This window comes from Pleurodeles waltl, chromosome 3_1 (genome assembly GCF_031143425.1).
Source record: "Pleurodeles waltl isolate 20211129_DDA chromosome 3_1, aPleWal1.hap1.20221129, whole genome shotgun sequence".
NCBI lineage: Eukaryota > Metazoa > Chordata > Amphibia > Caudata > Salamandridae > Pleurodeles > Pleurodeles waltl.
This window is the reverse complement of record NC_090440.1, coordinates 472,219,572-472,246,284: the sequence shown is the minus strand read 5'-3', so window position 1 is coordinate 472,246,284 and position 26,713 is coordinate 472,219,572.

Sequence of the window (26,713 nt, the reverse complement as noted above, 5' to 3'; positions counted from 1 at the left end):
TTAAATCCTCCTTGTAAATACAGCCCCTTCATACGCAGCACTTTGTGTGGAAAGGAGTTGAATGTGCATACCACAGCAACACGTGTTGCCTTTTGACACTGCCCCAGATCTACGTGTTTTCAGAAACCTGAGGCAGCACCAAAATGGAACGTCACCCCAGCGGGGTGTTAGCACGGCATAGCTAGGAGAAATGCTTTCATTTCTCCTCGTTTTTTGCTCTTTCTATGTGTGTTGCATTCTGCTATTTAAAATTGTTTTTGTGCAGGAATGTGTTCCTTGCTGCGCAAAAACAATCTCCCCTACAATGGTGCAAGGGTTGCTGCATTGGCACACAGCAGCAAATTCAGAACTGGTGCAGGGAGAAACGCAGGGGTGCACTGTATTCTATTAAATCTGGCGCACCCCTGCATTGTGAAAATGATGGTGGCCAGTGTTGACAGATTAGGCAGCTGAAGGCTCTACAGCAAGAAGGAGAGGGAAATCTTCTACTCTGGACCCCAGAACCAGAGGAGAGTGGAACGCCCACAGGTGTGAGGTCCCCTATTGGGACCAACACAGGAACTTGAGGACAAGAAAGCTGTAGGGGAGTTCAAGCTGCAGCTGACTCAGCTTGAAATGGCTGCAAAACCAACAAGGGCAGAGTCAGAATAAGCCAAGGAAAAGGACCTGGAGGAGAGAAATCCAGCTCTGGAGGAAAATAAACTTTTGCTGGCTCACAAAGTTAATCCAAATGAACTAGAATTGAAGGTTTAGTACCTCTCAAAATCCACATAGTGCCAATAACCACACTGTGTCAAATGGATACAGAAAGGTTCACATACTGTTAGAAATTGAATATCTAGTTGGCAGATGTATGCACACTGTCCAAGTAGTTACCACAATCCTGGCCAGATGTCTTACACCCCAATGAACGCAGTTGTTATTACAAAGTTTGGCCTCAACCCAGAGAGAAACAGCTTAAGGTTTAGGACAGTCACAAAGTATCTGACCAGTCATGGGTAGATGTTATGAACTTCTAAAAGTAGGCACTGGATGGTTGGGTGAAGGTCAGCAGTGTAAGTAGTTATCAAGAGCTGTACAGTCTGATTCTGAGAGAACACATGCTCAGTAACTTTTTTCCAGAGCTTTACCAAAACATGATAGATAGCAAGCTCTCTGACCCCCAGAGATTTTGTCAAGAATGCAGACCTCTGGCTCAGCACCAGGATCCATGAGAATGTACCTAGGAGTGACCTGGAGCAGGGTGGCTCAGGTTCAGTCTTCTGCCCTATAGCTCTAGTGTCCCTGGAATGGGGTGAGGCAGCTGGCCCTGAGGAGGGTCATTGTCAAGTCCTAGTGGCCCATTGACTGCATTCTGGGAAATTAATTACCACCAGTGTTAGAAGGGCTGGGTGGGACAGTTGCCCAGGGCTCCCTGAACCATCTGTTTCTGGGAGTACTACTCCAAAGGAAAGAGTAAGGAAGCCCTGATTGAGGAACACTATGCGAAAGCAGTCCACAGTGGGAGAACCTGTAGATCAGAGGTTGCCAGATCAGAGAATAGAAAACTCCAAGACTGATCCTTGTGACCAGGAGGAGCTCCCTGTGCTGTCCCAGAGACAAGGGGCTGAGAGCCTGTACTAGGCAGAACCCTGCATGATACATAGTGTGTCACCCTCTAAGGTGCATTGGATTCCTGACTCACCAGGCACCTGTTCATCGTCAGCGTACAGACCCTTCCTGAATAGCCAGTCTCACCCCTGAACTGATGGGAAGGAGAGTAGAAAGTGGGTGCTTAATACCCAGTGCTGGTGCCCACACTCTGAGCAGCCACAAAGGTCATAGAACCCCCAGGACCAAGTAGGGAACTCCTTGCCAGCTCCTTGGCTGGAAGTGAGGCTTGCGCCCCCACTTACAGCCTTTGCTGGGCAGTATATGGCCTGGATGCATTCTCTTGACAGTGACAGCTGTCAGTGGCCTCTGTGGGTTGTTGACTTTGTGGGTATAGTTTTCCCTGGGTTGGGGACAGAAGTTTGACTCAAGGGTTGAAATCACTTTGTTGGCCATGGTGTTAGTGTTGGCCTGCTCGGGTTCATCGCTGAGCAAGTTAAGGTCAGGAGCTGCACAGATGGAATTTACAAATTAGGCGGAGGTTTCCCCATGGGATAGCTGTAGTGGCCACAAAGTATAATGCCAGGTGGATACAGTTAGGCTTGCATTGGCAAAGAACTGAAAAATGCCTCTGCAAAAGAGGTCCAATCTCCAGGTTCTATTGGTTAAACAGGGATGGCCATCAATATACTGATTAGTTTACCCCAGCATTTAGCTGGAAGGGAGTCATGCTGGACCTGGCCCATTCTGCATGGTCTCCCCTCGCTAATGTTTTGCCTTCTGTTGTTGAACCTGTTTTTGTTGGAATTAGGACTCTGGACTTTTTCTCTGCTAACCACTGCTAAAGTATTTGTGCTCCCTTAAAACATGGTATAATTGGCTTATTGCTGATTGGCACGTTTAATTTACTTGAAAGCCCCTAGTAAATAGTCCTCCATTTACCAAGGTCCTCTAATTTAAATACAAGTAGTGGGGCGGCAGCACTCATTGTGCACTCCCTCACACACACACTAAAGTAGCCTTTTAAAGCATGTCTCAGGCCTGCCACTGCAGACTGTGTGCAGTTGTAAACTGCCATTTTGGGCTGGCAAAATAAAGCTTTGCAAGGACCAACCTTTCCTTTTTAATACATATAGGACACCACTAGTGTAGGACCTAAAAGGCTCATAGGGCATGGCGGAATGCATTTAATAAATGTGACATATGTACTTACATTGTAACATGTCCTGTTAGTAAAAAACACCTAAAATGGTTTACCAATGTTGTAAGACTTATCTCTTCCACCGACTGACAGTGTGTTACTATATTATATCTAATAAGTGCTAACTTTGAGTTGGGAGCAGATAGAGATATGCTGTTGAGACTCAAATTAACTTTAATTTAAAACCATCTTTAATGGTAAAGATAATTCTAAGTCACAATTCTGAAAATGCTACTTTTAGCATGCAGCACACACAAAGGAAACTGATACACGTCTTTTTTCACCCCAGACTTCTTGGAGCCTTAACAGGGAAAGGAATGGGAACATCTTTTCAGAACCAGGTATAAATATTCCCCTTGAGCCACTCATCAGTGCACTCCTGGATCCGTGAACAATACAGAAGAAGGCTTGCCTTGACGGTCTGATGCTTGTGGTCAGCCTTGGTCCCTAGCGGACTGTCCTGCTGCTTTTAGAGGACTACCCTACTGGTTAAGGACTGCCTTGATGCCCAGGGAGTTGCCCTTCTGTTTGCTCTCTGAGGAGAAAGAATGGAACTGCCCCCTCCATCTCCGGCTAACTGAGTGACTCTAAGAGTCAGTTGGCTGACCTCCTATCTGAACTATAGGCACACAAACTACACCAGAGTCCTCCCTGCAACTTCCCAGCTGGCCTGCTGCACTGATGCTGTCTGGCCCTGCAAGTGGACCTACCTTAGGTTTTCTGATTTCTGCTGGAGTAAGTTCTTGATCCCCAGGTCCTGGACCCTTGGCTCACATCTGTTACGCTCCTCCTGTAATGAAAGATGAAATCCTGACATTTTTGGCCCAATCACAATAGTGAATGGGCCTGTTCACACTGATACTCTATCATCCACAAAAGCTTTGGTGAAACTGACTCTTTGCTCTACAGTAACAACCAGCGATGACAGGCAACAAAATATTTGCACTTTGTGCTACAAAAAAGACATCCCACGGTGACCGCCAGTGAAAAGCTCCAGAAATAACCATATGCAATACCTGACTGGATATTCAAACTACAGTGATGACTGTCCAAGACACTAGGATTGCCCGTTGAACTACAGCACTACAGAAACAATCATCTCTCCCTGCTTTCTGTGGCCTCCTCCACCAGGAATGGAACTCTTTGTCCTTGACCTTGACAAGGTAACTTTCAGTGGGACTAACAGGACCTGTATATATCCAGATCTCACTTCAACCCAGTCGGCATGAACCTGTTACTCCCCTTGTTGGACTAGATGTCCGCAAGTGATCATTTATGCTTTTAGGTGGTATATCTACTTAGAACTTTAAAATTGATTATCTCCAGACTGATTGGAGTTTTGTTATTCTGTTATTTTTTTTAATCAAAAGTCACTTTATTCCTCTGAATTAATTAAGGAATTTGCTTCTGCTGTGCTTTCACTTTATCACAGCTAGTGTGCTGCATAAATACTTTACATTTTGCCTCCAAGTTAAGCCTGACTGCTTTGTGCTAAGCTACTCGAGGAATAAGCACAGGATTAAGCACAGTTAATTTAGTGAATTTTTGTGGTTCACCGTCACAAGAATTGTCCAACCAATAACCCCAGTTTCTTACAGATTGGATTTATGCTTCGTCCACTGAAAGGTCCCTACGCCTCTGAAAAAAATGACTGAAGGCCTCATTAGGAGGTTGGTGGGACAACAGTCAGCTCTCACTCCCAGTCCCATTATGAAGTCTCCACTGGTTAACCGGCGGAAACCTCTGAAATCATAGGTTTCCGTTGGTCAGAGCAGTTGGAACTATGCAGTGGCAAGGGCCTCAGCTCCTCATGGAACCAAGGCCAATGTCGTAGAACAGAAGGTACCCCTATTACCCCCAGAATGCCCACTGTCTTCTGTAGCAGACAGTGCACATCCAAAGGGTGCTGGGCAGTGGGGGCCCTTCACTGCCCACATCATTGTTGTAGGCAGTGCAGGGCCCCCCGTGGCCTCCAGCTTTTAGTCTTCACCAGCCTTTTTATGGCGTGGTCCCCGCCTTGAAAAGGCTAGGGGAAAATAGACGCATGATCAGCGTGGTGACGCTGAAGTTAGTGCCACTATGGCTGACCATGACTCCGACTTCAGTCAGCCCATCAGGAACCAATTTCTTGGTACGGATGGCAGTCCCCTGGTGGTCCGGCTGCCAGAGTTGTAATGTGTTGGATGGACCGCCTGGGGTGCAGTAGTCCGACCACCACCACGCATTGGCAGTTCTCGGACATCCAATGTCGCAATGAGGCCCTAGGTGCCATTCTACTTTGGGACTTAGAACATTTTCAATGAGAAATTTCCACATCTTCAGCAGGATCAACTTACTTCAAGTACATAGTCTTCAGTTCTGACCTGCGCAGGTAGGACTTTTTACCCCAAAATTGGCAAAGACCCATTCTGCATTGTGACTTACAAGATGTTTCAATCCTTTGCTTCCAAAAAGGGGCAACAGCCCTTTCTAAAGTGGTACTTAGAAACTTTTTTAAATGTTTTGACTGGCAGACTTTTACCAGGACCATTCAACTTGGTGTATCCAGCCTAGACTCCATTGTGGTTGGATTCAATTCTCACCATGGTCTGAGCCTACCACTTTCACAGACTATTTTTGCCACTAATTGTTTTTTCTACTTAAACATTTTAAAATGTGCAACTTTGAATCCCCTATGAGTGGGTGCATTAGGGTTTCTGTGGGTCTGTGAGTAGGTGTGTGAGAGCCTGAGTGGGTCTGTGAGTGGTTGTGTAAGTGTCTGAGTGGGTCTGTGAGTGAGTGTGTGAGGGTCTGAGTGGGTTCACAAGGGTCTGATTTTGTTTGTGGGTGGGTGTATGAGTGCCTGACTGTATCTGTGAGTGAGTACATGAGGTTCTGAGTGGGTCTGTGAGTGGGTGCATTAGGGTCTCAGTGGGTCTGTGAGTAGGTGCATGAGTGTCTGAGTGGGTATATGAGAGGGTGCATAAGTATGAGAGTGAGTGAATTAAATAGATTACAAAAGAATTTCGGCCAGATGTAGAAAGATTCCAATTTGCGACTCGCAAATTGCGAGTCAGAGCGACTCGCAATTTGAGAGTCGCAAATTGGAATGTAGGATGGTGTCCCTGACATCATCTGCGACTTGCAAGGGGGTCGCAAAGGCCCACCTCATTAATATTAATGAGGTGGGTCGCAATTTGCGACCCCCTTGCGAGTGGCGGCATTCACAGGGATGGTGGCCTGCTGCAGATCATAGGCATGGCGGTGTATGAAGACGTGGCGATGCTGGCGGAGCAGCATCCTAGGAGGCCGTTCCCTCCCGGAGCTGCACCGTGGAACAGGTAAGTGCTGCCCAAGAGGGAAGGGGGAGGAGGGGTGTTGAGTGAGTGAGTGCATGCATGGAGGTGTGGGTGTTTCGGTATGAGTGTGAATGAGTGGGTGGGAGGGTGTGGATGCATGCATGTGTATTTGGGGGGTTGGGGAGGGCCTACAGTGAGATCATTGAAGGAGGGGTAGGGTTTAGGATGTCAGGGTTCAGAGGGGTGGGGGGGCGTCCAGGGGCTTGGGGGGCATTTGGGGGTTGTGGCAGTGGGGGTGGCCTAGCGTGTCACATACTGGTGACAGGAATGAGTATTCTTGTCACCAGTATGCTTTCTCCCAGGGATTACCTGGCGGGTTATCCTGCCAGGAAGTCCCTGGTGGAAATGGGATCATTATCCTACTGGCTCTCAAGGCTTGACCGACAGGTCGACAGTGGCTACCTTCGGCCCGGCGGTCAATTCAGGCCTGGCGGTGGGTGGTAGTGAACTGCCTGCTTTGCAGCAAGTTCACTACTGTCATCTTTATATGGCGGTCGTGCACCGCCATGCCATCGGTGGTAATTACCCCCACCATCGGCGGAGCAGGCTTTCCCTCCTTGATCAAAATGACCACCTTAATTCTTAAAAAACATTGAGAACGCTGTTATTTCACAAAAGTACATGGGTAGCATCAAAATAAAGCCGCACGTGTGTTGAAAAAGGCCAGCGATGCATCGATTTCTCACCCGCAAGCCAGAATGTGCTTCGTTCCTCCTCCAGTCGAGTTGGCATGCGTTGTTTCTTCTCTCCTGCACATGAGCGATGCGTCGATCCGGACGGGCACCTCGGATTCGGGCAGGCTTTGCATTGATTTTCTGTGCCCAGCGATGTTGCATTGAAATCCGGTTGCACGGGGGCTTTTGTTGTTAACAGCAGCGGGTGTTGCACGACATTTCTCCAGCAGCGTTGCATCAATCTCCCAGCCGCAATGCAGGTGGAGTGTCTATTTTAACCGCCAGGCCGACAGCGCGTGGTTTATTAGCCATGAGGCAGGTGGTGCATCTAAAGTTTCCCCGCATGACGTTCTTTGCATGGATTTCTGTCCTTTTCTACCAGTTCCACCTTTCAAGGGCCCAGAGACAGGTTTGGGCACCACTTGGCAGGCAGGACTCTCAGCAGAAAGCCCAAGTGTTGGCAGAGAGAAGTCTTTGTTGTCCCTCAGTCTTTAACAGCAGGAGGCAAGCTCAGTTCAAGCCCTTGGAGATTCTTGACCAGTTGGAATTCACTCAAACGTCAGTCTTTGGCCCTCATTATGACCCTGGCGGTCAGAGATAAAATGTGGTGGTAATACCACCAACAGGCTGGTGGTAACTACCGGCAATTTATGTCCATGGTGGTAAGAGCTCCGAAAGACAGCCAATGTACCACACCGACCGCCAGGGCAGAAACATCAGTCACCATGGCTGTAGCTGCCTACAGCCAGGCGGAAGACAAAGTTCCACCCACCATATTATGACAACACAATCCTCCACCTTTTCCGGGGCAGTACCAAGACCATCAACTTACAGAAGTGAAAGCACTCACCATTGGAGACACAGGGAAGAACCACGCCACCATGGAACCCGAACTGCAAGTATTTCCGATGATCTTCTACGTTATGCTCCACTTCAAACACCAACGCCGGAAAAGATGTCCACGGTGAGTACAGCCGCCTAGCACACAAGGGAAGGGGGGGGAGGAAAATAAGAGTGACACACACCCAAGCACCACACACACCCCATACACACACAACATACACACACCCAGCTGCACGAGAAAACAATTTATCCCCATAAATCGGCTGAATAATGCAAGGACAACAGGAATTGACTAAAGTGATTGTGATAAGATCAACACAAAATTAATAACACGATTTGCCAATGAAACAGATATGTACAAATCTACAAAAAAGGGACACTGTCCAGTCCTTAGTTCACAGGGGCCACATGGCCACAGGGCAAAGTCCAAGGCCCAACCCGCTACTGGCACCAACACGGAGAGAACACTGCAGGGGCATCAGTTGGCAAATAGGCAGGCACCTCAGGGGGAGGGAGGGGACCTCCGCCGGATGCGGAAACAAGACCACTAGTTCTGAAGGGGGAAACATATCCTGTGCTTGGTCCTGAGAAGTGCAAGGCCACAGTTTCTCAGGTGGGTGACTTGCCCATTGGTTCTGGAAGGGGCAACATGCCCACTGCTCTGTCCTGGGAAGTGCAAGGCAGCAGTCTCTCAAGTGGGTGACTTGCCCACTGGTTCTGGAGGAGGCAACACGCCCTGTGCTTGGTCCTGGGGAGTGCAAGGCCACAGTCTCTCAAGTGGGTGACTTGCCCACTGTTTTTGGAGGGTGTAACATGCCCATTGCTCTGTCCTGGGGAATGCAAGGCCACAGTCTCTCAAGTAGGTGACTTGCCCACTGGTTCTGGAGGGGGCAATATGCCCATTGCTCTGTCCAGGGGAGTGCAAGGCCACAGTCTCTCAAGTGAGTGACTTTACCACTGGTTCTGGAGGGGACAACAAGCCCTGTGCTTGGTCCTGGGGAGTGGAAGGCCACAGTCTCTCAAGTGGGTGACTTGCCCACTGGTTCTGGAGGGGACAGGCCGCACAGCAGCCCATGGAGGCTGGATCACATGGCGTCCGCCGGCAGTGATGGCTGCACTGTGGTGGTGGTGGTAGAGGGAAGCTCCTTCTCAGCCCCTCTACCCTACGATAGCTGCACTGTGGTGGTGGTGGTGGTAGTGGGAGGCTCCTGCTCAGCCCCTGTACCCTGCGATGGCTGCACTGTGGTGATGGGAGGCTCCTGCTCAGCCCCTGCACCCTGCAATGGCTGCACTGTGGTGGTGGTAGTAGGAGGCTCCTGCTCTGCCCCTGCACTCACTGATGGCTGCACAACCATGGCTGGCGGTGGGGGCTCTGTGACAGCTGCTGGTGCAGGCTCCGTCCCCTTCTTGCTTGCTGGTGCAGGCTCCTTCCCCTTTCTGCTGGCTGGTGCAGGCTCCTTCCCCTTTTTGATGGCTGGTGCAGGCTCCTTCCCGTTCTTGCTTGCTGGTGCAGGCTCCTTCCCCTTTCTGCTGGCTAGTGCAGGCTCCTTCCCCTTTCTGATGGCTGGAGCAGGCTCCTTCCCCTTTCTGCTGGCTGGTGTAGACTCCTTCCCCTTTTTTATGGCTGGTGCAGGCTCCTTCCCCTTCAGCATTTGTGGCCTGGAATCCTTTCCACTGCGAGTAGGTGCTGATGGAACTGGGCCCATGGAATGTTTGGCTGAGGTGCTTGGCTGGGTTCTTGATACCCAGGCCATACGTGCAGGATGGGGGAGGGGTAGGGAAGAGGTCAACGGTGGAAAGGAAAAGCTTTTTAGGGACATTGGGGTGGGAAGAGGCAGAAGTAATAGGAGTGGAGGATGAGGGAGTCGTTGTTGGAGGTGCTTGTCTTCTGGATTTGGGTGCAGGTGCATGGGTTGTATGGTGTTGTGAGGTGGATGGCTGTTCGGTGCTTGAGTGTTTGCATTTCTGTACCTTAGGAGGGGGTCAACAGACATGGTGGGAGAGGACACAGGGGACGTGTGCATGGATGTTGTGGAGGTGTCTGCAGTGAGGCGTGTGTTCTGCTTGGTGTAGTGTAGATGCAGGTAGTGGATAATGTTGTGAGTGTGTACGTAACTGGGTGAGAAGTGGAGGAGGAGGAGGGGGAGACAGTTGAAATAGTGGATGTTGTTGTGTCTGCATCTGGATGATATTTGTGTGAGTGCCTGTGGGATGAACTATGGTGCTTGTGTTTGCCTGTGCCACTCTTGGGTGTTGTCCATTGTGCATGCTCATCTGGCTGTGTGCTTGGGATCGGTCGGGGTTGAGGAGAATGGGACTGGGAAGTAGAAGTTGGAGGGGGGACGGTAGAACCAGGGACAATGGCTGCCATCAGACAGGAGGCCAGAGCCTGAATTGATCTCTGTTGTGCCACCAATCCAGTGTGAATGCCCCCCAGGAATGCATTTGATTGTTGAATCTGGGTGAGCGGGCGCGGGAAACTCGCTGAGGGGCTGCTGGGAGGGAGGTGCTGGTACGGGGGTGGTGGCTGTACCTGTAGCTGGAGTGGTCACAGAAGTGTCCGCCACCACCAGTGAGCTCCCATCGGAGGAGGTCTCAGAGTCTGTATTGTCCCCTCCAGTCTCCGCTGTAGTGCTCCCCTCACCCTCTGTTCCACTGGTGCCCTGGTGCCAGGTTCCTGTGGGATGCAGCTCCCTCCGTCGCCAGTGCCTTTGCTCCTCAGCCAGATGATGCCAATGCACAAAAGGACAGGATGACAAAACAAGAAAGGGGGAGAGAGACAAAGGATACACTGGGTCAATGACTGCACCACCACCACCGTTGGCGTACACAGCACTCTCACACACGGGACAGGCCTATGCACTATTCATTGCACTACTAGGGATATTGCTAGCCACCAAGGCAGGAGGAGGAGCACACACCGCCAACTTCAGCACACCTGGGACCCCTGCAGCCCTGGCCAGTAATGGATGCCTAGGTAGGCAGTATGTTCCCTTCAGACCCCTAGCCACCAGAGGATCTACACTGCTATGTCTGGCGTGGCCTAGGGGCACCCGCTGACATGCAACCACCACCCGGATACCACCCCTCCATCCGTGAGCTTCAATGATAGCCACTGTACTCACCCCCTTGTGGCTGCTGTGTTGCCCTCAAGCACCCATCCAGCTTTGGATAGGCCACCACCAGTATGCAGGCCATCAGGAGGGTCAAGCTTTGACGGGCACCCCATCCTCATTGGGAGGCCATCCCCAGCTGGGCCTCTGCGGTCTTCGATGCCCAGCGTCTCAGGTCTTCCCATCGTTTGCGACAGTGGGTGCTGCGCCTGCCATAGACCCCGAGGTCCTCACCTCCTTGGCGACGGCACGCCATATACCCTTCTTTTGATGGGCGCTGCCCTGCAAAGGCAATACAGACAGGAGAACCCCATTTGACAAACAGTCCAGCCAGTTACACAACTAGCCCACATACCCGTTTACAGAACTATTGGCACACACATAACCCAGCACTTAATGTGTACCCAGCCAGGAAGACATCCCCCACCCCTTACACAGTGCCGTCACACACACCTCCTTGCATGCATGCCACATGCATCGTGCCTACAGTGTACTCACCTGTTGGTCTGGAGGCCTATAAAGCAGTCCATTTTCGGGAAGGACCCCATCCACCAGTCTCTGCAAATCCTCCAAAGTAAAGGCTGGGTCCCTTTCCCCGGTCGCATGGGCCATGGGAGGTTCCAGACACAGGTCACAGCAGCACATGCAGTGTAGGTCCCCTCCTATGGAAGGTCACAAAACAAGTAATGAATATGATAAAAAATGGCGGTCACTTCCGCAGCGGTGTATGCCATCATGGCTGGCGTAGATCACCATTGGCCACTGTACCCTACAGGGCCCAATATTAACCAATGAGGAACTGCACGGCGGTTCCCGACCAACTCCACGACGCACAACGTCAGCGGAATTACCTAACTTCCACCTGTCCCTCCACATAGGACAGGCAGAAGCCATTTAAGGTGGGGCAGCCCTATGGAATAATGCTGCGTCACCGGAGAAATAGGCATATACTGGACAAATCACACTGATCCATTGCATGTTTACATATTGCAAACTACTGTTGTTGCTCCATTGCTCAGTTTGTGACAGGCTCCTCACTCTTTTGTCCCTTAGATTTCTACTGCTGCAGATGAATAGGAGATGGAGACATACCCCAGTGTGCAGACCCCTAGTGGACTTGGCGACACTGGATGACAGACACATAATACTCACCTTTAGACTGGACAGGGCCACAATCACAAGCTGTGTGCCCAATTGGAGCCTGACCTGATATCTGCTATCCATCACCCCACTGGGATCCCCCCTGTTGTGCAAGTTCTGTCAGTGCTCCATTTCCTGGCAATTGGTTCTTTCCAAGTGACAGTGGACTTGGCAGCAAGAATGTCACAGGAACGTCACAGCCAATGTTCTCAATGGTGCAACAAGAGTACTGTCTGCCCTGAAAAACACATGTGCAGCTACATTGCATTCCCCCAGGTTGAGGAGTTGGCCACTGTGAAGGCCGAGTTTTATGCAATGGGACAGATCCCCAATATAATTGGTGCGATTGACGGAACAAATATTGCATTTGTACCCCCGCCAGAATGAACAGGTGTTCAGGAATTGTAAGAGTTTCCACTCTATGAATGTGCAGATGGTAGCTTGGCGGACCAGTATATCTCCCATGTCAATGCTAAGTATCCAGGGTCGGTGCATGATGCCTTTGTGCTGAGGAATAGCTGCATCCCAAATGTGATGGCCCAACTACAGACGCACAGGGTGTGGCTAATAGGTGAGCCCTGGTTCCCACCCAGTATATGTTGGTGTATGGGTATGGTGTGGGCCATAGAGGATAGTGTGTGGCTAAATGTTGTACCTCAATATTTGCAGGTGACTCTGGTTACCCAAACCTATCATGGCTGCTGACCCCTGTGAGGAATGCCAGGACAAGGGCACAAGAACGTTATAATGAGGCACATGGGTGAACCAGAAGGATTATTGAGAGAACCTTTGGCCTCCTGAAGGCCAGGTTCAGGTGCCTCCATCTAACAGGTGGATCCCTGTGTTACTCACCCAAGAAGGTCTGCCAGATAGTAGTGGCATGCTGCATGTTGCACAACCTGTCCCTCAGACTCCATGTCCCTTTTCTGCAGAAGGAGGAGACTGGAGATGCCCCTGTGGCAGCAGTTGACCCTGTGGACAATGAGGATGAAGAGGCAGAGGATGAGGACAACAGAACAACTGCAATCCGTCAGTACTTCCAATGATACACAGGCCAAACAGTGTAACTTTACATTTCAATGATTTTGATTGTATTCTGTGTGGCATTGGCATGCTGGTATTTCACAATTCAAATCCCACTTACTGCTCCCTCTGGCTATTAAGTTTGCAAATGTTGGTGATACGACAAATACTCCTGGTGTGATCACTACAGCCAGCTAAGGGTCATTAATTCTATGCTCATTCTATGTACTGTTCATTTGAAATGGTTGTACCTGTTTCAATCAATACATATTTGAAATACATGACATACTCTAAATCAATTTTTTCCAAGGGTGTTTATTGAAGTGCCAACATATGGGGGAAAGTGTAATAGGATGGGGTGATGATGGAGGACAGTCCAGGGTATTGTTCCAGTCCATTTGTAGCACAGGTGCATTGTCCAAGGGGACATAGGAAGGGGAGCAATGGAAAGTTCAAGGTGGACACGGTGACTGTGTGGGACACAAAGGGGACAATCATTTCCTGGTGGGGGTCTTGGGAGGTGTCTCTGGCTTCTGTCTGGATCGCAGGGAACATTTGTGGGGTAGTTCACCTTCTGCGGGGGAAGGGGTGCTGGTGGCATGTGAGTCCTGTCGAGGGGCCTCCTGGCCACTAGCGGCAGCGGAAGTGGAAGGCTGTTCAGATGACTGACTAGTGGACGGGGCTCGCTGGTGTGAGACTGCCTCCTCATAATGTTGGCCATGTGTGCCAGCACTCCTGCTTGGAGATCAGGGTGTTGTTGATGGCCTGCAAGTCCCCCCTGATCCCCTGGTACTGTCCCTCCTGCGACAGCCTGTTCTCCTGCATGTTGTCCAGGATCTGGCCCATCGTGTCCTGAGAATGTTGGTAGGCTACCAGGGTCTCAGAGAGTGCTTCTTGGAGAGTCAGTTCCCTGGGCCTGTCCTCCCCCTGGTGCACAGCATCATTGTCCCAGTTGGCCTGCGCCTCTGTCCCCTTAACCGTGTGACCACTGACCCCAGGTCCCTGATTGTCTTGGGTATGAGGTGTGGCCTGGGATCCCTGTACAGGTGGGCACACTGCTGATTGACATGTCCTGGGGACAGAGGTGTGGGTACGCTTGGTGGGTGCTGTGGTGTTGGATACTGATGGGGCAGGCTCTGTGGTCTGTGACTGGGCTTGGGCAACCGGCTGTCTAGTGGTCCCTAATGGGCCAGGTAGATCATCCAGATCCTGAAGTCCAGAGTTACTGTCATCACTGTGGGCCTCTTCTGTTGGGGGACTGGATAGTACTGGCACCTCCTCTCCGGTGACATTGGCTGGGGTACCTGCGGGGATGTAAATGAAGTGTTAGGGTTAATGTGTATGACATATTGTACATCCCTGGCTTCCTCTCTATGGTTGGTGTTGCCCTGACAGCTTTTACTTGTGAATGTTGGTGTATGGTGGGATTGTTAGTTCTCTCTGATATGTATGCTTTAGTGAAGAGTGTCCACACAGGGAAGTGATGGGTGTCCATGCATTGGTACAGCATGCAGGGCTTTGCTTTGGGATTGAAGAGATGTGATGGTGTAGTGTGTGGGATGGAGAGGAGTGATGGGAGTGAGGGTGAGGGTATGTGATGACATGCAGGTATGGGGGTTGATAATTCTCAAAAGTTGACTTACCAGAGTCTAGTCCTCCTCCGATTCTGGCCAGGCCCTCAGGATGAATTATTGACAAGACTTGCTCCTCCCATGCTGTGAGTGGGGGGTGGTGAGGGTAGCGAGCTGGTGTCTTGCTGCTATGGAATGTACCTCCCCCCGTAGGTCATTCTACCTCTTCCTGATGTCATCCCTTGTTCTTGGGTACTGTCTTACGGCATTGACCCTGTCCATTATTCTCCGCCATAGAGCCATCTTCCTTGCAATGGATATCTGCTGTATCTGTGTTCCAAATAGCTGTGGCTCTAACCTGACAATTTCCTCCAGCATGACCCTTAACTCCTCCTCTGTGAAACAGTGGTGTCTTTGTGGTGCCATTGGTGTTATGTGAGATATGCTGGTGAGGGTGTGTTGGGTAATGTTTTGAGGTGTGTGATATGGAGTGTGTGAGTGGTGTATGGGTGTGAGTGGTGTGTGGCTCTAGTTGGCTAAGTGGTCTTGGTGTCAGCCTCGTGGCAATGAATTGTATACGTAAAGGGTTGTGGGTAATGTGGGAGTGTGTTTTATAGTGGTGTGGGTGTGTGGGTGCGGTGTGTGTATGACAGTCAGGTGTGTGTTTGAATTGTCCACTGTCGTTTTGTATGTGGGTGTCCATTGTGAGAGCGGCGGTATGTACTGCCAATGATTTACTGCCGTTGAATGTCTGCTGTGGTGATTCATGGGTCATAATGTGGTGGGCGTTGTTCTGTTCGCGTAACGGTGTGGGTTTTGATACCGGCACTTTATCACTGATCTTTGGTCTGGCAGATTTGTGTATGTGGTTGAATTCTGTCAGATTGTTGTGTGTGTATCATAATATGGTGAATGGATATCCGCAGCCGCCGCGGTAAGTTGGCAGTCATCAGCATGGCGGTGAGCAGGATTTACTGCCAATGTCATAATGAGGGCCTTTGTCCTCTCTCAGGTAGAAGCAGCTCCTGCAGGCCAACCCAGCAAAGCACAGACACAAGCAAAGGGGCAGTACTGCTCCTTCAGCTTCCAGCACTTCTCCTTGGCAGAAGTTCATCTTGGTTTCAGAAGTAATCTTCTTTTCAGGGGGTTTTGGGTGCTCTTCTTATACCCCTATCTGCCTTTGAAGTAGGCCTAGTTCAAAGAGAAGTCTCTGTTGTTTTGAAGATCCTGCTTTGCCCAGGCCAGGCCCCAAACACACACTAGGGGGTTGGAGACTGCATTGTGTGAGGGCAGGCCCAGCCCTTTCAGGTGTAAGTGACCACTCATCCCCTCCTTCAGCCCAGATGGCCCATCAGGATATGCAGGCTACACCCCAGCTCCCTTTGTCTCACTGTCTAGAGGAGAGGTGCAAACAGCCCAACTGTGAAACTGACCCAGACAGGGAATCCACAAACAAGCAGAGTCACAGAATGGTTTAAGCAAGAAAATGCCTACTTTCTAAAAACCAACTTTCCTAAAGGATGTCTTTTCAAATTGTGAGTTCAGAGTTCCCAAGTTCCACATGTCTATCTGCTCTCAAAGGGAATCTGAGCTTTAATCATATTTAAAGGCAGCCCCCATGTTAAGAGTGTGAGAGTGATAGGCCTTGCAACAGTGAAAAATGAATTCTGCAGTATTTCACTGTCAGGCCATCTAAAACACAAAAGTGCATTTCCCACCTTTAACATACTGCCCGTGGGGCTACCTAGGGCCTACCTTAGGGGTACCTTACATGTATGAAAAGGAAAGGTTTAGGCCTGGCAAGTGGGTACACTTGCCAAGTCAAATTGCCAGTTTAAAATGCAGTGGCAGGTCTGAGCCATGTTTACATGTCTTCTAATGTGGGTGGCACAACCAGTGCTGCAGGCCCACTAGTAGCATTTGAGTTACAGGCCGTGGGCACTTCTAGTGCACTTTACCAGGGACTTACTAGTAAATCAAATATGCCAATCATGGATAAACCAATGTACACATATAATTTACACAGGGACCACTTATACTTTAGCACCGTTCAGCAGTGGTAAAGTGCCCAGAACAAACAAAACAGCAAAAACAGTGTCCAGCACACAGAAATAACCTGGGAAGTAGAGACAAAAGGTTAGGGGAGACCATGCCAATGATGTTAAGTCTAACACTAACTAATCCTAAACTTAATCTGTTTTTATTTTTTAATTTTTTAAAACACATATATACCCCAACATGACCCCACACAATCACCTACCAATAAACACATTAAAAGAAAAAAGATACACCCAACTACACTTATCCTAACTAATCTATAAACCTGTACTAACCTAACACCAACTCTCTTACATCCACAATAAAATATATGGCAACTTCATAAGGGAGGGGAATGAACTGGGAGGTAGTCAAGTCACAAGTAAAGTCAAAGTTTGGCCTTCTTAATTTTTTTCTTGATGTATTTCAATTTTTTTTATTTTGCTGCTACTTCCCCCTCCAACTTGTCCAAATGTTTTAGAATGAGGGACACTTCCCTACGCAGATCCTGCAGCAACTGTGATGAACTGGCGGCAGGTGGTGTGACCAGTTGTGCCTTTGTGGCGACCGGTGCAGCCAATGTGGTTGAGGTGGGGCTAGCTGTGCACCAGTGCACTGCTGAGGAGCATGTACCATAGTGAACCTTCGGATGCTGTGTGGGGGCTTGCTCCTCCCATGCTGTTATTTGGGGGGGGTGGGGGTAGCGAGCTGGTGTCTTGCTTCTATGGAATGTACCTTCCCCCGTAGGTCATTCTACCTCTTCCTTCCCCCTGTGTGGGGGCCCCATTCCCCAGTAGCCTTCTCAGCCCAGAAGTAGCGAGCCATACGGCGGTATCCTGACTCCACTGGCAGGATGTGGGGTAACGTACTGCCCTCTTGTGGAAGTCACGCCTCTCCACATTTGTCATGTTAGCAGCTGTAATATGAAGATAAGCAACCATTAGGTTCACCATTGGGCGGAGTCTGTACAGATTACTAGTATACACTGCTACATCTAATTACACATATACCCCAACAAACATTCCAGAAAAGACAAAATTCCTCCTTATCTGTGCCTATTTCCAACCATACAGCACCAGTATCTTGTACATGTCAGTGGAAGGAGGGGAAAGCGTTGGTAACTAATTGAGGGTCAGAGCTGATAGGAACACATGCAAGCCTGAGCAACATAACTGTCACCTACACTGTGAGCATCACATCTTTCTACAAGTTTGGTATTCCTCTCCCGCTGAGCCTAAGGTGGAATGGCCATGCTATCCATCATCTCAACAGTCCTTGTCATCCACCAAGGCCTGACCACTCATTTATGGAGTTGAAGAGTGGACCATTTGATACGCGGGCTGCCAAATACAAAGCTGGTATCTAAAGGTCAATCACATCTACATTCATGTGTCCAGGTGTAGACACCCATGAGTATGTGGACTACCATTACCATTCCTTTTACACACAGTTCCATGCCATTACATGTTGGGCCTTGGCCTGCATGCAAGCAAGTGACATTCTACAAAAGTGGAACATACATGAAGTGAAAAAGACGGAGCACCATGCTGGGGGAAAATTGCCAGCCCAGTCCTCCGCTTTCATTACAACACAGGGATGGGCCAAATTAAATCCAAAATGGCGCACCCTTATATTGTCACCTATGCCTAGGCACATATTGCTTACATACACCAATGCAGAGACCCTTGCCCCTTGGTGCAAAGATGGTTGTGTTGAGTGGGAGATTGTTTTTGTGCAGGAAGAGACACCTTCTAACACAATGAAGTAACCTAAAAAGAGTTTCAACATTTTAAATGTATGCTGACTGATGTCTCACCCATTGAAAGATCTAAAACGGAGGATACATAAGAGTGTTTATCCTTATTGCTCATTGCTAAGGTCCCCCCTTGGGGTGTGTGCAGAATTTGGTACAGCCTCTGATGTAAGCAAATCTGTAAATCTGGGACTACCTCTAAATGCAATGGTTGTTGCTGCGGGTGTGCCACAGCAACACCCATTGCAGTTTAATACGCTGCCCCAGATATTTGAGTCTACTTACACCTGATCAGAGCAAATGTTGCTAACCCCACACCAGAGGTAGTGTTAGCATGGTACAATGAGGACAAATGTTGTCATATCCCCTTGTTTCTTGCTCTTTCTCTACGTTCTGTACTCTGCAACATGCAGAGAAAGAGCAAATCACATTTGGAGATTGTTTTTGTGCAGGAGGGTATCCCTTCTTCATAACAACTATCCCCCCTATCAACGCAGCAATCCATGCACCATGGCGCAAGTGTGGCTGCATGTGGGCTCGGCTCCAAAGTTAGCAAAAATGCAGGGGACAACACAGGGATGCACTGTATACAACTAAATACTATGCATCCCTGCATTGTGAAAATGACAGAGTGCTGCGCTGCCAATTTTGCCATAGAGTTGCACTTTGTCATTTTTTGTTACATATGGGCCTAAATGTGGCTTGACACCACCTTCTATACATGGTGCTGGCCATAGCACACCACAAGCCTCCCAAGACCTGATTCTCTGGTGGTGCTTGGGGTTATTAAAAATGGTCCATTAGATCACCATCCAGCCTACTATGATATCTGATCATTGGGCAAGCTAAAACATCTAGCATTGCATTCCACACTCATGACTTGACTGACTCATACCAAACCCTGGATTACCTCACAGGACACACATTCTTACACTTACTGAATGCATCTGGGCCTTCAAACCTCGCCACTTCACCAATTGTGTAGGGGGCTGGGCCACCTGTAAGACATGAATGGTAAACCATGCTTAGGGGGTCATTACAACATTGGCGGTAAAAGCCGCTTACCGCCGTGCAGAAGACCGCCAATACGCGGCCGCGGAATACCGCCACAGCTATTATGACACACATCTCGGAATCCGCCGAAATTCAGACACCCACACAACTCCGCCACACCAAAGGTCAGTGATAAACTGGCGATAACAAATCCTCCACCGTCACGCCAACAGAAACACGCCCATGCTATCACGACCCACTAATCCACGCAGCGGTCTTTCAACCGCGGTATTCCATTGGCGGTACACACCGCCGCGCTCAAAATACACACACATCTCCAAAACACCGCCACATTGGACAATTAAAAAAAAACACACCTGATACACATACAAACACCACTCCCACACACCCAACACAATATAAAACACACACCCACATCACCCACAAACCCCTACGACCACAATTACCGAGAGAAGGCCAGAGAAACTGCACAGCCAAGACAACACCACCATACAGAGACACACAACACCATCACCCAACCCACACCCACGCACAAAACACCACACACCGCTACACATCACCACACACATCAACACTCATACCGCCCCACACATCACACACCACCCCATGTCACGCCAAAGACACCCCCGCTTCTCCGAGGAGGAGCTCAGGGTCATGGTGGAGGAAATCATCCGGGTAGAGCCACAGCTATTTGGCTCACAGGTACAGCACACATCAATAGCCAGGAAGATGGAGCTATGGCGAAGAATAGTCGACAGGGTCAACGCCGTGGGACAGCACCCAAGAAATAGGGAGGACATCAGGAAGAGGTGGAACGACCTACGGGGGAAGGTGCGTTCAACGGTCTCCAGGCACAACATCGCGGTTCAGCGGACTGGCGGCGGACCCCCACCTCCTCCCCCACAACTAACAACATGGGAGGAGCAAGTCTTGACCATCATGCATCCAGAGGGCCTCGCAGGAGTCAGTGGAGGATGGGACACTGGTAAGTCAAATCTTAACTATCTAATCCCCCACCCACCTGCATGCTATCACACACCCCCACACCCTCCCTTATCACTCCAGCTCCTCACTAATGTACTAATAACACAAACCACAGATCCCAACACCAAGTCCTGCATGACACAACTAAGCATGGACACCCAGCACTAAAGCATGCCCACTGCACATACCCATCCAACCCCCTAAACCACCATCACACAAGCTCCCACACAGGAATGCTTGCACTGGGGTACACGCTCACCCACCCATTGCACACCATTACACACACACCTGCAATAATCATGCTCTTATGCCCCTGCAGGAACCCGAAGGACCGTCACCACACCAGAGGTTCCAGACAACACCACGCCACCCCCAGAAGAGGCCCACAGTGACGATAGCAGCTCTGCCCTACTGGAGCCTGATGACCAGCCCAGACCACCGTGGGCCTCGGGACAGTCGGTTTCCCTTGCACAGGCACAGCCCAACACCGACCTTCCACTCTCTGGTAACACCAGCACAGCACCCACCCAGCGGGCCCAAACCTCCCTACCCAGGACAGGTCAATCAGCGGTGTGTCCACCACTACAGGGAACCCAGGATAACCCACCACCCCAACAACAACAGGGACCTGGGGGCAGTGGTAGTGGGCACACGGTCCAGGGGACGGAGGCACAGGAACACAAGGGAACTGGGAGGGCTGCCGTGCGACAGGGGGTGGACAGGCCAAGGGAACCCACTCTCCACGAGGCCCTATCCTCCATCATGGGTACATACCACCACTCCCAGGAGACGATGGCGACGGTCCTGGACAAGTTGCAGGAGACCCTGCGCCTGCAGGAGGAACAGTATGTGGGGTTCAGGGAGGAGCTCAGGACCATCAGCTCCGCCTTGGGCACCATCGTAGGGGTGCTGAAGGACATACAGCAGACCTTGAGGGACACCGTGGCACTCCAAGGGGCCCCTGACACTAGCCAGGACGATGAACTGCCCACCACCTCCGCCGGCGCTAGTGGACAGGCGCCCCACCACAGGACCACCACACCAGCACCCCACCCCCTGCAGACGGACAACCACCACGCAAGCGGTCCCTGAGATCCAGGAACAGGACAGAGCAAGATGGCAAGACCCCCACCAGGTAATGAGACCACCCTGTTTGTCCTCCCACTGTCCCACCTTGTTACCCTGTCCATACTTAAACTGCCCCAGCTCCACTTCCTATGCCCATATGGGCAGTGCACCTGTGAGACTAATAGACTGGACTCTACCATGGACATTCCTCCACCATCACCCATCACCATTTTACAACCCCCTCCACTATTGAGCACTTAAATAAACGCCCTTGAACCACAAAACATTCTGGAGTCAGTCTGTGATTTAGTAAATATGTATTATCAATCACAGTGTCATAATGCGTTTCCTATTGTAAGGCTAACATACCAATGTCACACATCACAAGTCCTTGAAGGATGCAAGCAGATGACACGTTGGTAACCACACCTGTGAAACCTAAATGGAAAGGTACAACTCAGTTGCCAAATACTGGTAGAAATCGACAGACAGGATAGAGGTAGACGTGTGAAAGTTAATGTAATGTTAACCATGAAAATGTTCTCACCTGTGTGTCACTGGAAATATTGCTGTATGACTGACTCCCTGTTGTCGTTGTCTTCTTCCTCAGCTTCCTCCTCATCACTGTCCGCAGGCTCCACAGGCTCAACAGCTGCTATAACACCGTCATCTGGATCATCCTCCTGCAGAAAAGGCACTTGGCGTCGCAAAGCCAAATTATGAAGCATGGAGCAGGCGATGATGATCTGGCACACCTTCTTCGGTGAGTAGAATAGGGATCCACCTGTCATATGGAGGCACCTGAACCTGGCCTTCAGGAGGCCGAAGATGCGTTCGATCACCCTCCTAGTCCGCCCATGGGCCTCATTGTAGCGTTCCTCTGCCCTGGCCCTTGGATTCCTCACTGGGGTCAATAGCCACGAAAGGTTGGGGTAACCAGAGTCCCCCAATAGACATACACGGTGCCTCTGGAGTTGACCCATCATATCAGGGATGCTGCTATTCCGCAGGATGTAGGCGTCATGCACTGAGCCAGGGAAGATAGCATTTACCTGGGAGATGTACTGGTCTGCCAAACAGACCATCTGTACATTCATAGAATGATAACTCTTCATGTTCCTGTACACCTGTTCACTCCTGTGGGGGGACCAGAGCTACATGGGTCCCATCAATGGCACCTATGACATTGGGGATATGTCTAAGGGCATAGAAGTCACCTTTCACTGTAGGCAAATCTGCCACCTCAGGGAAAATGATGTATCTCCTTACGTGTTTCAGCAGGGCAGACAACACTCTGGACAGCACGTTGGAAAACATAGGCTGGGACATCCCTGATGCCATGGCCACTGTTGTCTGAAAAGACCCACTTGCAAGGAAATGGAGCACTGACAGCACCTGCACGTCAGGGGGGATTCCAGTCGAATGGCGGATTGGTGACATCAGGTCTGGCTCCAACTGGGTACATAGTTCCTGGATTGTGGCACGGTCAAACCGGTAGGTGACGATGACATGTCGCTCTTCCATTGTCAGCAGGTCCACCAGCGGTCGGTACACCGGAGGATTCCGCCATCTTCTCACATGTCCCAGCTGACGGTGCCTACGAAGGACAACAGCGACGAATCAGTCATTATTCCTCCAGGTATGTACCCACATTTACACACAAGACTACACCACTCACAAAACCCTTCCTGTATGTGTGTTGAGTGTAGGCCTAGCTATGTGTGACGCACAGGTAAATGAAGCCATGTGGGCCCCTGAAATGGTGGCTGCCTGACCTCTAAACTGGGACAATTGGATTGTGGGTTAACTGCGCTGGCATTGCACACCGTCGCGGTAGGCGGTCGTAGACCACGGTGCAATGCTGCGTTGGTCAACATTGGACCCTATGGGTCCCAGGAGCCAATGAACAGGTGCGCCGGCGGTGATGATGCGCGCCGCGGCGGACGTCACCGCCGCAGACGTCACCGCCATTTTCTATCTGTTCAATCACTAGATACCTGACCTTCGACAGGAGAGGACCTACACTGCAAGTGCTGCTGTGACCTCGGTCTGGAAGCGACGATGGCTGCTGGATCTGGGGAAAGGCCCCCTGCTTCACTGCACAGGAGTTGGAGAAACTGGTAGACGGGGTCCTCCCCCAGTACACGCTACTCTACGGTCCTCCAGACCAACAGGTTAGTACACAGGGAGCACGATGTATGGGCTAGGCCTGGGTGGAGAGGGCTGGTTGGAAGAGGGAAGGGGACAGAGTTCATAGAACATTAATGCATGGGAATGAATGGGCCACATGTCCAGAGTAGGGAGGGGGCCACTCACATCGACGGTGTAGTTGGTAATGACTGATCCTCTTTCCTTCTGCATGTCATGTAGGTCAGCGCCCACCAGAAGAGGGACATTTGGCGTGCCATCGCCAAGGAGGTCCGGACCCTGGGGGCCCACCAGAGACGGGGCACCCACTGCCGTAAAAGATGGGAGGACATTCGCCGCTGCAGCAAGAAGACGGCGGAGGCTCAGCTGGGGAGGGCCTCCCAACGTGGGAGTGGTGCCCGTCGCGCCATGACCCCCCTGATGTTCCGGATCCTGGCGGTGGCCTACCCTGAGTTGGATGGGCGCTTGAGGGCATCACAGCAGACACAAGGGGGTGAGTACAACAACATTCTGTGGACTTTGCACGCAGTGGAGGGGTCTGGGTGGGGGAGGTGGGTTGTGGGTGTCCCTAGGCCAGGGCGTGTTCGGTAGGCAAGGCCCCTCTGTAATGCAGGCCATGTAGCACTCTACCCCACCTCAGCAGAGTGTCAAGTACAGGAATAGTTGCCCGTGTGGCATCCATGTGTGCAGATGTCCACCATTGCCATGTAGGCCATATCCCAGAGATTGCATGTGCAGAGGGCAGGAGCACGGTGTAATGCAGGGGGCTGCTGTGTCTGCCTTGTCCACCAACGGTAGCGGTATGCCATGCACTAAAACTCTCTTTATTCTGTCCCCCCCTCCCTTTTTCTGCTCTCCCTGTCCTTTTGTACATCAGCATCATCAGGCGGAGGTACAGTGGCACCGGAGCACGAGGGAGCTGCATCCCACATGGCAATGGAGGGCCACACCACGGACTCTGAATGCACCAGTGGGACGGAGGGTGAGGGGAGCTTCACGTCGGCCACCGGATCACCAAGCAGCGACACGGACTCGTTCGCCGATGGGGGCTCCCTTGTGGTGGCGGCACCATCTGTGTGCCCCACTTCTACAGGTACAGCCGCCACCTCCCCTCCCAGCACCGCCCTCCCAGCAGCCCCTCAGCGTTCGCCCCGTGCCCGCTCACCCAGGAGGGTGGGCATCACCTTCGCCCCAGGCACCTCAGGCCCTGCCCCAGTCACCCCTGCTGCCCTCAGTGAGGAGGCCATTGACCTCCTCAGGTCACTCACTGTTGGGCAGTCTACCATTGTGAATGCCATCCAGGGTGTAGAACGAGAGTTGCAACACGGTAATGCATTCCTGGAGGGCATTTATTCTGGTCAGGCTGTCCTTCAGCGAACCCTGCAATCTCTGGCCTCAGCACTGATGGCAGCCATTGTCCCTGTGTCCAGCCTCCCCCCTCCAACCTCCTCCACCCAGACCCAATCTCCTGTACCCCAGCCCATCCCAAGCACACCTACAGACCAGCATGCACACAAGTCAGCACACACAAGTAGCTCAAGCAAACATAGGCACCACACAACCTACAGGCACTCACGCAAGCCTCACCCACGTACAGACACAGCAACATCCACTGCCTCCACTGTGTCCCCCTCCTCCTCTTCTCCCTCCTCTCTCCCAGTCTCGTCTACACACACACCTGCATGCACCACATCTACAGGCACCATGAATTGCACAAGGAGACCCAGCACCACAAGCCGCTCAACTGCACTCACCACCTCCACTGCCATTTACACGTCCCCTGTGTCCTCTCCCAGTGTGTCTGTGACGCCCCCTCCCAAAGTACACAAACGCCGGCAACCAGACACCCAACATCCATCCACCTCACGACAGCCTCCAGTACCTGCACCTGCACCTGCACCCAAAACACCTAAAGTGACACCTCCGACAACCACCTCCTCTTCCTCCACTCCGAGACCCCCTCCCACTACCCATCCCAGTGTACGTCAGAAACTGTCCCTCTGTAAAGTTGACCTTTTTGCTCCTACCCCCCCCACCAATTCATCAGTCCCGTCGTAGCGCCTCAGCCAAAAAGCCTCCAATACCAGTGGTGTCTGTTCAAGGTTTGTGGAGTGCACCGGCCACCAGGGCAGGCAGTGTGACCCAGAGCCAAGGCAATGGCAGCCCACCCCCTGTAAAGGCTCTAAAATTGGAGAGTGGACGACGGGACCGTGTGAAGACTCCTGGTAGGAAAACAACTCACATGGGTTCCAAGGGGATTGGAGAGTCAGCTGTGACTCCACCAAACGTGGGGAAGGGCCAGAGGAAGTCTGGCCAGCCTGTTGTGTGTGTCACAGCGGAGAAGGGTGCCATCATTCCCGGCGGTCGAGACACAACCGCAAGCACTGTCGTCACTGGTCAGGAGACCCCCGCCACCACCGGAGTCATTGCCCAGGAGGGCACAAGTATCGTCACTGGTCAGGTGACCACCGCCACCGCTGGAGTCATTGCCCAGGAGGGCCTAAGCCTCGTCACTGGTCAGGAGACCACCGCCGGAGTCAGTGCCCAGGAGGGCCCAAGTATCGTCACTGGTCAGGAGACCACCGCCGGAGTCAGTGCCCAGGAGGGCCCAAGTATCGTCACTGGTCAGGAGACCACCGCCAGAGTCAGTGCCCAGGAGGGCCCAAGTATAGTCACTGGTCAGGAGACCACCGCCACCACCGGAGTCAATGCCCAGGAGGGCCCAAGTATCGTCACTGGTCAGGAGACCACCACCGGAGTCAGTGCCCAGGAGGGCCCAAGTATCGTCACTGGTCAGCTCCCATCAGAGGAGGTATCATAGTCTGTGTTGTCCCCCCCAGTCAACGCCATGGTGCTCCCCTCACCCTCCGTCCCACTGGTTCCCTCAGCGTCAGTGGACTCTGCCTCCAGGGTCCTGTGGGATGCACCTCCGTCTGTCGCTGGTGCCTCTGCTCCTCCGGCAGATGATGCTAATGCACATAAGGACAGGATGACAAAACAAGAAGGGGGGGTAGAGACAAAGGACACACAGGGTCAATGACTGCACCAACACCGCCGTTGGCGTACACAGCACCCTCACACACAGGCACCAGGCCTACGCACTATGCATTGCACTACTATTGAAATGGCTAGTCACCAAGGAATGAGTAGGGGCACACACCGCCAACTACAGCAGACCTGGGACCCATGCAGCCCTGCCTATAAGTGAATACTAAC